Genomic DNA, 14,403 nt, shown 5'->3' on the forward strand with positions numbered 1-14,403 from the left:
ATGGGAGCGTAATCACATAAAGTCCCTCTACTCCCCTCTTATAAAATATATGAGTGTGAGAATTTATAGCCCTTACACATTACTTCTTTAGAATATTCTAGTGGTAAGACCTATGTGGTGGCAAGTTTTGAGTTCAAGTCCCCACTTTGCATGAAATTTTAAAGCTCTCTCTTTGACCTTATATGAATTCGATACTCAACCCTTTCACCTAAGAAATCAATTGAATTTCTCACTTAAAAAATAAAGGCCTTTTTAATTCTCTCTCTCTCTCTTTAGCTTAGGTTATATGGATGGAATAATTTGTTCATATTAAGGGCCTTTAGAATAGGAGCATAGATGAGCGAACTAACGGAGGAATTAGGTGAGAGCGAGTTAAGGTTCGCCAATTTTGTAAGCTTCACAAAGTCCTTTTTCCGGGAAGTGGGGGACCACATGCCACCTTGGCAATAAATATTCAAAATACCACAATGTCTAAAGAACTAATCCTCAGCCGCTTTGACCAATTCGCCTCATCGATGAATGACATGCATTCTCTTCAAGGCTCCATTCTACAGAAAGATCTCGGGGAGGATTCCCAGCAACTGCACGTAAATCTTCGACCATGCCAAAGTTGTTCTTCACTATTCCATGCCTTATACCTTCCTCAGCATTGGATCAGATTGACAGCAGCATTATTCAAATGATCTAGAGCTGATTCCGTTCTAAGCCGTGGTCATTGATTAAGCTTTATTCCTGAGAATTCGCTGGAACAGTTGGAGCCTTTGAATTGGTCGTTTATTTGCTTATCGCTTTGTGTTGGGATCATAGGCGGAACCTAAGGCAGGAAAACAGACTAGCTTGTAGACAAGATGACTTAACGTTTCTACAAACGTGCAACGAAAGCTAGAAAAGGTACGCGGTGTTTACATGCGTCAGATGAATAAGCAATGGAACATATGAGAGAGAGAGAGAGAGAGAGAGAGAGAGAGAGAGAGAGAGAGACTCACGCACGTTTCCTTCAATTTTGCTGCCATTGAACGAGCTATAACAGATTGCATTTTGCCACTGAACTAGTCGCCTTCATGCCAAAGCATTCACTAGCATAGTGGTAGCTTGGAGAGATGATGATTATTGTCGTCGAGAAGCAAGATATGGCCTATGGGATCCTATAAGTTGGTATATCAGTTAAGGACTGAGTGCCCATCTAATATGTCCTCGTGAGCAGTTCAGATGAGTAGCTCATGGTGCTCATTCTCAATTGACCCGAAGTCACAGCATGCGCAGGTGCAGTCTTGGCTGCAGGAGTGCGTCCTGGGTCTGCCAATGCCCTGTCTCACTGCATAATGTGTGGGATGTAGTGTGGATTGCAACAACCGTCTGTTGAGATGATCGAGTTATTGGCTGTTGTGTGATTCACCCTAGCTGTCATGAAAGTAACCTGGAACTGCGGGCAGAGCTGACGAGAGTAGTAGAGAAGCTTGGTGCAGCGCTCTGCCTGTTCCCATGTGAAGGAGACGCCTTTGAAGAAAAGCCTCAATGATATGCGGATGTGTTGGTGGGTCCATCACGAGAATATCTACCACCAGCTGTGGTACCATCTCTGCATATCCATCATCTAGCCAAATTGGAGAAACTTGCACTTCTGTGTTTTTTTGGTGTGCTTGCTTCCCATTCGATGAAAGAGAGGCGGTTGTGTGGTAGCTAGGTCATGGGTGACTTTGGCTAGGTACCGCGTCATTCTCTCTAGGCCAAGGAGCTCTAGGGGTATCTCAATGCCATTTTTTAGGGCCTAATAAGAGATTGGCACCACTGCCATGCTCCACTTGTACAAATGTTTCATTCCACCCAGAGGTGGAAAGACTGCCTCCCCCCTCGATTTTCTAAATTTCATTCCACCCAGAGGTGGAATGACTGCCTCCCCCCTCGATTTCATATAATATCACCGAGAGGTGGATTTTCTAAATTTCATGGTGGAATGACTGCCTCCCCCCTCGATTTCATATAAAATCACCGAGAGGTGGATTTTCTAAATTTCATTCCACCCAGAGGTGGAAAGACTGCCTCCCCCCTCGGATTTTCTAAATTTCATTCCACCCAGAGGTGGAAAGACTGCCTCCCCCTTGATTTCATATAAAATCACCGAGAGGTGGAAAGGCTGCCTCCCCAAACCTCCAAGCACATGTCAGCACAGGTGATCCATTTATGATCACCCGCCGGCACCTCTATAGCCAGGTACTTGAAGGACTCGGCATCATGGTGTTCCCCGGGTAAATGATTCTCGATGGGGTATCTCTATGAGTCTTGGTCACATAACCTTTGTTTTCCCCATATAGATCTAGGAAGTCCATCAGCGCTGGGCATCCGCTGTGTTTTTTGCTAGCAAAAACATATCATCGGGAATTAGCAGCAAATAGAGGATCTGAGTGCATATATGTGGGCCCTGGATGCTCTCTTGATTCGCATTTGTAAGGATAATCTCCTCGAACTGGTCAATGGATAAGCCAAACAGTGTGGGGCAGAGGGGGCAGCCCTGCGTGGCCCCACTGTCACTAGAGAAGGGTTTTGAAAGCTGCCCCTTCATGCGGCACTGGCATTTCAATTTCTCATACGGTCTATGAACAGTGTGCATGTTGGATTCTAATGTCTTGCATTCTCTGCCGGCTGTACAGAAATCTGCAAAACAGCAAATCAGGTGTCCCCCTGCAGGCAGCTCTCTTCCATGAGTACCTTGAGATCAGTTGTCGGAGTCCAGCGGGCCCTTTTGCTCTCTCGCCTTGTTTTTAGCCCAGCTAGTGATTTGAGTTTTGAGGATGGTACCGTAGTGCTTAGCAAGAGATGGGTGTGATCATCATTGTCCAACAGTTTGCAGAATTTCCTGTGTCTCCCACTTTTGTGTAGGCGGTTGATCCAGTTGCTTGTCTAGTCTCTCGGGAACCCTGATATTGCTTCAGCATGTTGTGTGTCCACTGGACTGCATCTGAATCTGCATATTTAATAACGTTATCATTGTTCAAGAAACTCAATAGACAATGGTGGTCTAACCCTGGCATGTTTTGCTCATCATAAGCTTTTGGTGTGGCCTATCATGATATCAAAGTCAATGAAGCCTTCTTGCTAGCGTACATTGGGCTGAAATTATTTCAAAACGTTTTGGCTGCTGTGCCAATTTGTGGCTCTCCTTTTCATTGTGGTTAACCTTGTATCTACGGTGCCTCTTTCTAATTTTCCTTACCCTTTCTTTATTGCAATTTTCCTTTCCTCTGCTGACTTAGCAACTTTATTGCAGGTCCACATCGATGTGGTTGTCTCCCCTGAAAGCTTCCATCATTTTTCACTCACTATGCAAGGGAATTGGTTCTGCTAACTTTTCCAAAGATCTTTTAAACTCCCTCCTTCCCCTAAGTGTGCTATTGATAGGTCTTTTATATATTGAGAGGATTATCAAGACGACTAATCTCTTAGCCAATAGAGGCACATGCTATGCAAGAAAAAACAATCGCTGGAAGACCATGTGGCACTCTTGACATATCTATTGTGAATGAGGTGGTACATAAAGAGCTGCTTAAGAAAGGATTTAATAATATCCCTAATGTGACTTTAAGGAGAAGTCACAATGGAAGGTAGTCTTAGTTTAATAGTTGCACTTGTCACAACTACTGCTTCAGATCTTTGTCTTTGCCCCTTTGAGAGTAGCCTGTATAGGTCTCAGGATCATAGATGCAAACTTCCAATCAGGGTTTTTTGACTCTCCTTCTGCCAAAGCTTCGATCGACATCTCTTTCTTACAAGAAGCTGCAAAGATCACCTTTTTGTTTGTTTCCTTGCAGGTTGCCTTATTTGCAGTTTTTGTCAAGGCTTCCTTTGTCTGCAGCTGATAGAGGAGCCCTTGTGGAGCTGTAATACTCCTGCTTAGGTATGTGCACTCTTCTTGGAAGATAACAGGTCATCCAAGGACAATAGGTTGCTAATGAGACTGTGATGCCCTCCCACAATTGCACAGGTAGGATTATATGTGCATACAAACTGAAATGCCAATCATGGCTAAAATGAAAGCATGCAACTGGAAATGCAGCAAAACTGAACGGCATACACAAACAATGAACACCAAACATAGCAAACTCTAATTGTGGAAGTGGTGAGGAGGGAGAAGTTTCCTGAGAAGCTTAGGTGTGTGCACTCTTCTTGGAAGATAACAGGTCATCCAAGGACAATAGGAAGGCTAATGAGACTGTGATGCCCTCCCACAATTGCACAGGTAGGATTATATGTGCTCACAAACTGAAATGCCAATCATGGCTAAAATGAAAGCATGCAACTGGAAATGCAGCAAAACTGAACGGCATGCACACACAATGAACACCAAACATAGCAAACTCTAACTGTGGAGGTGAGGAGCTGGAGGGAGAAGTTTCCTGAGAAGCTTCCGGTGGCTTCTCACAAAAGCGAAGGCTTCAGCCTACATTGTTTTTTTTTTTTTTGGAGAAAAAAAGTTTTATATTATAAGCAGTTCATAAGATATACATTTATGCTCCCCCAAAAACAGTTATATCAGCAGGTCCGCACATTGTAAATCATCCATATAATACTCCGTAACTAAGTCATTCTGAGTCAGTCTCATAGTAGATGGATCCCTTGAAGTGGCATTCTTGGTTGAAGGTCTGGCGGTGCATCAGTTCATGGTTCTTGATCTACGCAAAGAACTGTTCAAGGTCGCTGTCATAGATCCGCGATGCTTGCTAACCATTCAGAAAACATATATTTTGCATCAGTATGCTTAGCGTTAAATTGAAAATCGTATGCACTCTTCTTGGAAGATAACAGGTCATCCAAGGACAATAGGAAGGCTAATGAGACTGTGATGCCCTCCCACAATTGCACAGGTAGGATTATATGTGCATACAAACTGAAATGCCAATCATGGCTAAAATGAAAGCATGCAACTGGAAATGCAGCAAAACTGAACGGCATACACAAACAATGAACACCAAACATAGCAAACTCTAATTGTGGAAGTGGTGAGGAGGGAGAAGTTTCCTGAGAAGCTTAGGTGTGTGCACTCTTCTTGGAAGATAACAGGTCATCCAAGGACAATAGGAAGGCTAATGAGACTGTGATGCCCTCCCACAATTGCACAGGTAGGATTATATGTGCTCACAAACTGAAATGCCAATCATGGCTAAAATGAAAGCATGCAACTGGAAATGCAGCAAAACTGAACGGCATACACACACAATGAACACCAAACATAGCAAACTCTAACTGTGGAGGTGAGGAGCTGGAGGGAGAAGTTTCCTGAGAAGCTTCCGGTGGCTTCTCACAAAAGCGAAGGCTTCAGCCTACATTGTTTTTTTTTTTTTTTTGGAGAAAAAAAGTTTTATATTATAAGCAGTTCATAAGATATACATTTATGCTCCCCCAAAAACAGTTATATCAGCAGGTCTGCACATTGTAACTCATCCATATAATGCTCCGTAACTAAGTCATTCTGAGTCAGTCTCAAAGTAGATGGATCCCTTGAAGTGGCATTCTTGGTTGAAGGTCTGGCGGTGCATCAGTTCATGGTTCTTGATCTACGCAAAGAACTGTTCAAGGTCGCTGTCATAGATCCGCGATGCTTGCTAACCATTCAGAAAACATATATTCTGCATCAGTATGCTTAGCGTTAAATTGAAAATCGTTCCTGGAAATCCACACAAACCACAATGCATGTGTCCACACGAGTGCCCATTGTGTATGTTTGACTTTAGATGCATCCCCAAGAAGACTTGCTTTCAAATTGACTAGCTCTCCTAATTGTATCTGCACTTTCTTCCAGACTTTCCTAGCTGAAGGGCATGCTACGAATAGGTTAAAAACATCTTCTTGAGCTCTCGGACACCGTCGGCACTTGCCATCACCTTTTCCAATCTTAACCCCCCTTGCATTTGTCTAGACAGCCTTCAGCATCACAAGCCAGAGCAAGGTTGACATCTTCTCCGGAATGGCTTTAACCCAAATAAGTTGAAATCTCTGGTTCCAGCAAAACGTAGAGTCGGAGGGAGAGTATCCGGCTAAACTCTAATGCGTAGTTGAGCACTGAGCCCCCCTTCCACTGTGTGTCTCCTTCCCAAAGAGCTATTCTAGCAGTGACAAACATCGCATCTTGATTGGTAAGTATGAATTCTCTCCTAATTTCCAGCAAGGTCTTCCATCTTGTTGAAAAGGAGGCAGGCGCTATAAAAATATGTATTGCTAAGTAAAGCATTTCTGTGAATTGTTGAAGCCCAGATGGAGTCCAACCTCATAAAAGCACCTTTTCCGGAGAAGCACAATTGAGTTTTGATAGATTCTAGTGCCCTCTACAAGGATTTCCATAGATCACTTTCCTTAGTTGAGCAAGGTTCTTGACAGAAAACTGCAGACAGTATTGGGTAATTCTTCCATCTCTTGACAGGCCGCGGCCTTGACAGGCCGAATAAGTTTGAAGTTACGAGCTAGAAGTATAGCCCAAACAAGTTCAGGGCTTAGAAGGACTTTGAGAATCCATGAAGCAGCCAACTTCGCCGCCGCCTACTTGATATCGACTACTCCTCGACATCCTTCACTCTTGGGGTGGGTGCAAGGAGCTTCCGTTTGTTTGGGAGCATTAGGCTGTTTGGGAGTCCATTTTTCATTAGAACCTTGAGGAGGCTCAATATTACTTTTGGGCTCGTTTCGCTTCAAGGAACAACTCTTAACTGTGTGGTCCAATAGACCACACAGAAAATATGAATTGGGTAGGTTCTTAGACTGAACCTTTTGTTCTCTGATCACTCGTCCCATCCGATTAAGGATTACAATTGTATCCGGCAACTCCTCAGCTAAATCTAATTGAACACAGACCTGGGGATTACCTCTGGGATTAATGAACTGCTCCCTTTCTACACTGACTACCTCTCCTAGGCTACTGCAAATTGAAGCGGCTTGGTTACAAAGCAAGAAAGGCAAATCAGGAAGCTCTACCCAGACTGGGAGAATGGTTGAACCTGGGTTATCAGGGCTGAAGAAAGGAGACCACTTATCCAGATGCAGTGGCTGGTTGCTGACGGTCCAGAGACCATGAAGAAGCACTCTCGCAGCATGCTCGGCTTTCTCGAAGAGAGAGATGAAATAACTTCGACAGAGGAAACGGACATTGGTGACTAGATTGCCTCTCCCACTCCAGTTGGTTCTAAACTAGCTCTCAAGGAAAGTGGCTGGAGGACGAGGTCCATGCAGATATCCGCCAAGGGCATGCGATTCAAGCCATTTGAGAGATTTGTCAAGAAGATCTTCATCAACCTGTGCAAAGACGGCTTTACTTGGTTCAATAGGCGACCTCTCTCCTGGAACGCTTGTGCTCGGCTTTTGAACGCCTCGTGAAGCATCAGATGATCGGTTTCTTGACTTTGTGCCATCGGCGGCAGGGGCGTCAGCTTTGTGGGAGTTCTTGTAGGACGGCTGGCCTTTCTCTCTGGTCGACTTTGCAGCTGTGGCCTGGGACCCGTTCCTCGCTTCTTGTACTCCCGCTTGTCCGGGAGCTGCCAAAACGTTTTTTCTTTCTCTGAAAGGGGTTGAGAAGAAGCCCCCTCTATTCTGCTGGAGAGCCCTCGCGTACGAGGAGCTGGGTGTTGAAGCTTGTCTAGGGTGGCTAGGAGCCGCTGCTTTGGAGTTGAGAGAACTACGACATGCGGACCTTCAGGGGAAGTCCAGGCTGCTCTGCTTCCATTGCCGACATCCGTCTGAGTTTGTGCAAGAAAGTTGTCGACTAGCGGAGGGAAGGCAGTGAGATCCGTGAAGTCAGGGTCGAAGTATTCTCTTCCGAAAGAAGGTCGAAGGGCAACCACTGTCACATGGTGCATGCAAAACGAGGGATTCTCTATGAGTGTCGTATGTGGCAAAGTGAGAGTTGAGTGAGACAAGAATGTCGCGGGAAGGGAGCCGTACTCAGGTCTGAGAGGAAGGAGAGGGAGCCTAGATTGCGGGGGACGATTATCCTAAGATTAATTTAGTGAACAAAGTCCAATCATGCAAGAGAAATGGCATCTTGAGGCAAACTACTACCACAGATACTCTAGGATAGAATGGTGTTGTAAAGAGAAAGAACAATGTTTTCTGTGAGGATGCCCTTGTATGTTTGGCAAGCTCATTTTGGATAGAGGTAGCAGCAATGGTGGTTGTTTATCTCATCAACAGGTCACCGACATGTGTAATGATGACCTCAAAGGTGTGACTATATGAGGCCATTGTGAGTCAAATTAACTGTGAGACATCTTTGAGTATTCAGTTCAACAACAAAGGTCCATTTTCAAAAGTAAAAGAGGCAAGTTTGTGTCAAAAAATGAAGAATGCGTATTTATTGGATACCATGATGAGAAGAAGGCATACCAAATGTACAATTAGGAAGATGTTTTATACTTGTGATGTCATCTTTGAAGAAATGCCAAGGGATAATACATGCTCCTTACCACATGCCCTTTTCTCTAGTTGCTGCTCCCAGGCCACCAGGTCATCGTCCTAAGAAACACACTCCTCGGACACCCTGATAATGAGCCCCTAGCCTATATACTTATAGTCTTTAGCTGCTTTAGCATGCATGCACAAAGTAACTTTACTTTACTTTGTGGCTACACTTTGCCAAGTATAGCTCAGCCATATTGTGCCTTTAGCGGGCCAGCTCAATGCGTGCTGGTTTTCTTTGATGATATCCTCATTTACAGCAAGGATAGACAAGAACACATTAAGCATGTGAAGCAAGTGCTGGAAATTTTGAGGATGCATCAGCTTTATGCAAAAGCCAGCAAATACACTTTTATGGCAAAGGAGGTTGAGTACTTGGGGCATATTGTGAGTAGATGTGGCATTCGAGTGGATCTTGCAAAGGTAAAATGCATCAAAGTGGCAACAGCCACAAAATCCCGCTGAGTTGAGAGGATTTTTAGGTCTTGCTTCCTTCTATAGGCACTTTATTTGCAAATTTGCCAAGAGGGCAGCTCCTCTTACTAACCTCTTGAAGAAGGATGCTTTTCGGTGGTCAAAGGAAGCACAATGCAGCTTTGAAGACCTGAAATTTGCTCTCACTCATGCACCTGTCTTGGTATGCCCTGATTTTTCGCGTCCTTTCATGGTGGAGGCAGATGCTAGTGGCAAAGGATTGGGGGCTGTTCTGAGGCAAGAACACGGGGTAGTAGTCTTTGAAAGCAGGAAGTTTTATGCCAAAGAACTCAATCACCATGTTTATGATTAGGAAATGCTGGCTATCTTGCATGCTTTCAAGAAATGGCACCACTATCTGTACGGAAGTAAAATTAAGGTGAAAATAGATCATAGGACACTCATATTCTTCCTCATCCAGCCAAATTTGTCATATAAGCAGAAGAGGTGGTTGGCTGCAGTCCAATCCTATGATTTTGACATTGAGTACAGAAAAGGGAAGGAAAATGTGGTCGCAGATGCCTTGTCTAGGATATGGGCTTGCAAATTTGTATGCTATCTCTACCATATATCAGGACTGGATTCATGGCATTCAGGAAGAGTGTATGCATAATTCTAAGGCAGCTCCCACATTTTCAGATTTGCAGAAGCCTTCCAGTCAAGGTCATCTGGATTTTCAATTGCATAATGGGCTGTTATGGTGCCAAGATGGGATTTATTTAGTGTCAGACTCAAAATACCGCGAGTTGGTTTTGCAAGAAATGCACTCCTCTCCCATGGCTGGACATGCGGGTATCACTAAAACATATGAAAGAATGAAGCAGAGCTTTACTTGGGAAGGCATGTGGAGAGATGTGGTTAAATACGTGGCTGAATGCTTGCCTTGCCAAGAGAATAAAGTGGATAGCAAATTACGCGCAGGTCTCTTGCAGCCATTACCCATTCCAGAGGGCAAATGGACGCACATAGCAATGGATTTTATCACATGATTGCCTTCTACAGAGAGGGAATGGGACAACATCTTTGTTGTGGTGGATAGAATGACAAAACGGGCCCATTTAATACCCACTAAGACCCAGTATTCAGCATTACAGGTTGCTTGGCAATTCATTGAGCATGTCTTTAAGCATCATGGTTTTCCTCAAGAAATTGTCATTGACAGAGATGTAAAAGTTATGGGTCACTTTTGGCAGGAGATATGTACAGCAATGGGTACTTTATTGACACCTAGCACTGCTTACCATCCTGAGACTGATGGACAGTCGAAAAGGGTGAACAAATGGGTGGAGGAATATTTGAGGCATCTTTGTTTTGATACTCAGAAGTTTGGAATAAATGGTTGGCACTTGCTGAATTTTGCTACAACAGTACCAAGCATCTCTCCATTGGCATGAGCCTGTTTGAGGCAATGTACGGATGCAAGGTCGAGATGCCTTCTTCAATTGCTGACATGGCTGTGAAAAATCAGCAAGCACGGAATGACTCGGAGAGGATGGATGCCCTTCTGCAGTTGGCAAAAAAGAATATGTAGGATGCCCAAGCCAAGCAGAAAAAATATGCAGATGAATGCAGGAGATATTTGTCTTTCAAAGAGGGAGATTATGTGCATTTGCGTCTCTATAAGAACCATTATGTCTCGCTGAAAGGTAATACCAACACAAAGCTTGCTCATAGGTATTACGGTCCTTACAAGATCATCCGCAAGGTTAGAGAGGTAGCATATCAATTGGAGCTACCCAATACCTCCAAGATCCATGGTGTTTTCCATGTGTCTTTGCTGAAACCACATGTTGGACAGCATGTCCATGTTCTTTGTGAGTTGCCACCTATGGATGAAGAGGGCCACATCCTCTATGTTCCGGAGCGAATCATGGGTTTCAGAGACCATGTATTCCGAAACAAGGCCTACGTAGAGTATCTTACAAGTGAGCACGATAGATATACGTGACAATGGCTTCAGCTACCAATAAGGGAAGTTTGCTTGGCTGCTGCACCTGGCTGCTTCCACTGCCCCCTCCCCCCGCCATCTCCTCCTTCCCGCAGCCTCCCCCGTCTCCTCCTCCACCATCGCCTCCCCTTCTCCTTGTCTCTTCCGCCCCTCCTCCCCCGACCTCCTCCTCTACCTTCTCCGCCCCCCCTCCCCATCTGCTCCCGCCTACTCTCTTTGCCTCTCCCGCCTCGTCTCCCCGCCTCCCCCCCACTGCCCCCCCTGCCTCCCCTCTCGGCTTCCTCCGCTCCCCCTCCTCTCCTCCCCTCTCTGCTGTCCCTCCCGCCTCCCCCGCTGCCCCTCTGCCACCTCCTGCCGCCCCTACCACCTTCCCCCTCCGCCTTCTCCACCTCCTCCTCCTCTCCCCCCCCGTCGGCTCCCCTCTCCCGCCTCCTCTTTGCCCTCTTGCCCTCTCCTTTCCTCCTCCTCTCCCTTCTCGTCTTCTCGTCCCCTCCCCCTCCTTCTCCGCCTTCCGCCCTCCTTGCCCTCCTCCTTCCACTTCTGTCCTTACCCCCCCCTTCACCTTGCCTCATCCGCGCCTCCCCCTCTGATGCTCTTCTTCCTTTTTCTTCTCCCTACAGCGGTGCTTGTTAAGGCAAAAGAAAACCTTGGTGGTGACCCTTGGTCTGGCCAGAGGGGCTCTATGGCAGCACCCTCGAATCCCACGGCCGTTAAGGTTCTTCTTTTCCTAGTTGACAAGCAACAGGTACAGCAAGCAGTTCAGTCCCTCCTCCAGGACAAGACGCTTGTGGGCAAAATTGTGGGCCTCACGCCTACTCGGAGACAGGTGCAAGAGTGGATCCAGGCGAGCTTGGCATTAGAGGGAGACCACATCCAAGATGTCACCATCTATGGACGAGGTGTTTTTCTCATCCAGCTGAGCTCCCCCGACACTGCCTTGACACTTATGGAGCAGAGCCCCATCCTCCTTGGCCCACATCTTGTTTACCTCTTTCCTTGGTATCATGGGTTCACAGTGGAGGACATGGATACAACACACCATATTCCACGTTTTCCGGTTACACTCTGCTTCCCAGGGCTCCCCAATAAGGGAGCCCTAGGAACTACATGTTGGACAGCATGTCCATGTTCTTTCTGAGTTGCCACCTATGGATGAAGAGGGCCACATCCTCTATGTTCCGGAGCGAATCATGGGTTTCAGAGACCATGTATACCGAAACAAGGCCTACGTAGAGTATCTTACAAGTGAGCACGATAGATATATGTGACAATGGCTTCAGCTACCAATAAGGGAAGTTTGCTTGGCTGCTGCACCTGGCTGCTTCCACTGCCCCCTCCCCCCGCCATCTCCTCCTTCCCGCAGCCTCCCCCGTCTCCTCCTCCACCATCGCCTCCCCTTCTCCTTGTCTCTTCCGCCCCTCCTCCCCCGACCTCCTCCTCTACCTTCTCCGCCCCCCCTCCCCGTCTGCTCGCGCCTACCCTCTTTGCCTCTCCCGCCTTGTCTCCCCCCCACTGCCCCCCCTGCCTCCCCTCTCAGCTTCCTCCGCTCCCCCTCCTCTCCTCCCCTCTCTGCTGTCCCTCCCGCCTCCCCCGTTGCCCCTCTGCCACCTCCTGCCGCCCCTACCACCTTCCCCCTACGCCTTCTCCACCTCCTCCTCCTCTCCCCCCCCGTCGGCTCCCCTCTCCCGCCTCCTCTTCGCCCTCTTGCCCTCTCCTTTCCTCCTCCTCTCCCTTCTCGCCTTCTCGTCCCCCCCCTCCTTCTCTGCCTTCCGCCCTCCTTGCCCTCCTCCTTCCACTTCTGTCCTTACCCCCCCCTTCACCTTGCCTCATCCCCGCCTCCCCCTCTGACGCTCTTCTTCCTTTTTCTTCTTCCTCCCTACAGCGGTGCTTGTTAAGGCAAAAGAAAACCTTGGTGGTGACCCTTGGTCTGGCCAGAGGGGCTCTATGGCAGCACCCTCGAATCCCACGGCCGTTAAGGTTCTTCTTTTCCTAGCTGACAAGCAACAGGTATAGCAGGCAGTTCAGTCCCTCCTCCAGGACAAGACGCTTGTGGGCAGAATTGTGGGCCTCACGCCTACTCGGAGACAGGTGCAAGAGTGGATCCAGGCGAGCTTGGCATTAGAGGGAGACCACATCCAAGATGTCACCATCTATGGACGAGGTGTTTTTCTCATCCAGCTGAGCTTCCCCGACAGTGCCTTGACACTTATGGAGCAGAGCCCCATCCTCCTTGGCCCACATCTTGTTTACCTCTTTCCTTGGTATCATGGGTTCACAATGGAGGACATGGATACAACACACCATATTCCACGTTTTCCGGTTACACTCCGCTTCCCAGGGCTCCCCAAGGAGTATCGAGCCATCCTCCCTTCCATTGGTCGGGCATTTGGCACAGTGCTCGAGTCCCTGCTAGAGACGATCGCCTCAGTTCTAACAGATGATGGAGTCCCAATGATCAGTCTGGTGGTTCAGAGCCCAGAGTTCCTCCTAGAGTTGATCCTTCTCGGGACCCTTGAAGGGGGCACACTTCGCTAGAGGGTGGAGATTTCTGGGTTACCAAGCTAGTGTCTTCGGTGCAGACAGATGGGTCACCTCGCTAGAGATTGCTTCGTGGCTTCCCTCGTTTGCCTCCCCTCCCTTCTTCGTAGAGTAGACACAGTCGACAGGCCCGAGTCTAGCGTTAGGAGTCGGCAAGAGCATCAGGAGTCTCAGACCCCATGGGTTACCCCCTCAGAAGGGGATTGGACCCAGGTTAAAAAGAAAAAGAAACCAAGCAAGCAGGTTTGGAAGCGCAGCAGGCAGAGGGCCAATCGTAGAGAGAGGGACATGGTTGACCGAGAGGCCTTGAAGGAGGAATAGCAAGAGCCACCTCCTCCAACGGTAGGGGCCACTACCCATCCAAACAGTCCTCTAGCTTCGGAGGTTCAGCCTCCGCACCCACCCTTGCAGCAGCAGCGAGCCGCAGGAGCTCCAGATGCAGCGATGGCGGAAGCCGCAGACACTAGCTCGACGGGGGCCGTGGAGGAGCCGATCCAGAGTTCCGACGAGCCTGATCAGTAGGGGGCCCTGAGGTTGTCCTTATCCCTCCTCCTCCCCCCCCCCCGCACGGTGGGGGGGGGGGGCAATCGTAGAGAGAGGGACATGGTTGACCGAGAGGCCTTGAAGGAGGAATAGCAAGAGCCACCTCCTCCAACGGTAGGGGCCACCACCCATCCAAACAGTCCTCTAGCTTCGGAGGTTCAGCCTCCGCACCCACCCTTGCAGCAGCAGCGAGCCCCAGGAGCTCCAGATGCAGCGATGGCGGAAGCCGCAGACACTAGCTCGACGGGGGCCGCGGAGGAGCCGATCCAGAGTTCCGACGAGCTTGACCAGCAGGGGGCCCTGAGGTTGTCCTTATCCCTCCTCCTCTCCCCCCCCCCCCCCCCCCCCTCCCCCCCAGACCCGTCCTCCTCTTCCTCTTCACTTCCCCCTCCCCCTCCAGGGTTCCCCCCGCCCCCGCCCCCTTCCCCCTCCTTAGCCCCCCCTCCTATGGTCACTCTCACCAC

General features: G+C 48.1%; 1 protein-coding gene across 6 annotated transcripts in view; it reads left to right on the forward strand.

Moving 5' to 3' along the window:
- Nucleotides 1–479: 479 nt before the first annotated feature.
- Nucleotides 480–14,403, forward strand: part of LOC147885191 (UDP-N-acetylglucosamine transporter UGNT1-like) — an 82,564-nt gene continuing 68,640 nt past the window's right edge. For 3 of the 6 annotated variants that reach the window (XR_015543543.1, XM_087397379.1, XM_087397378.1), the window contains exons 1-2: nucleotides 480–587; nucleotides 808–891. The gene's annotated coding sequence lies outside the window, so the exon portion shown is untranslated. Of the gene's footprint in view, nucleotides 892–14,403 lie in introns of all 6 variants that reach the window. The other 3 variants (XR_015543545.1, XR_015543544.1, XR_015543546.1) reach the window with 3 other exon arrangements.

This window comes from Dipteris shenzhenensis, chromosome 26 (assembly GCF_047967505.1).
Source record: "Dipteris shenzhenensis isolate YYH24624 ecotype China chromosome 26, Dip_SZ_1.0, whole genome shotgun sequence".
In the NCBI taxonomy this organism is placed as follows: Eukaryota; Viridiplantae; Streptophyta; class Polypodiopsida; order Gleicheniales; family Dipteridaceae; genus Dipteris; species Dipteris shenzhenensis.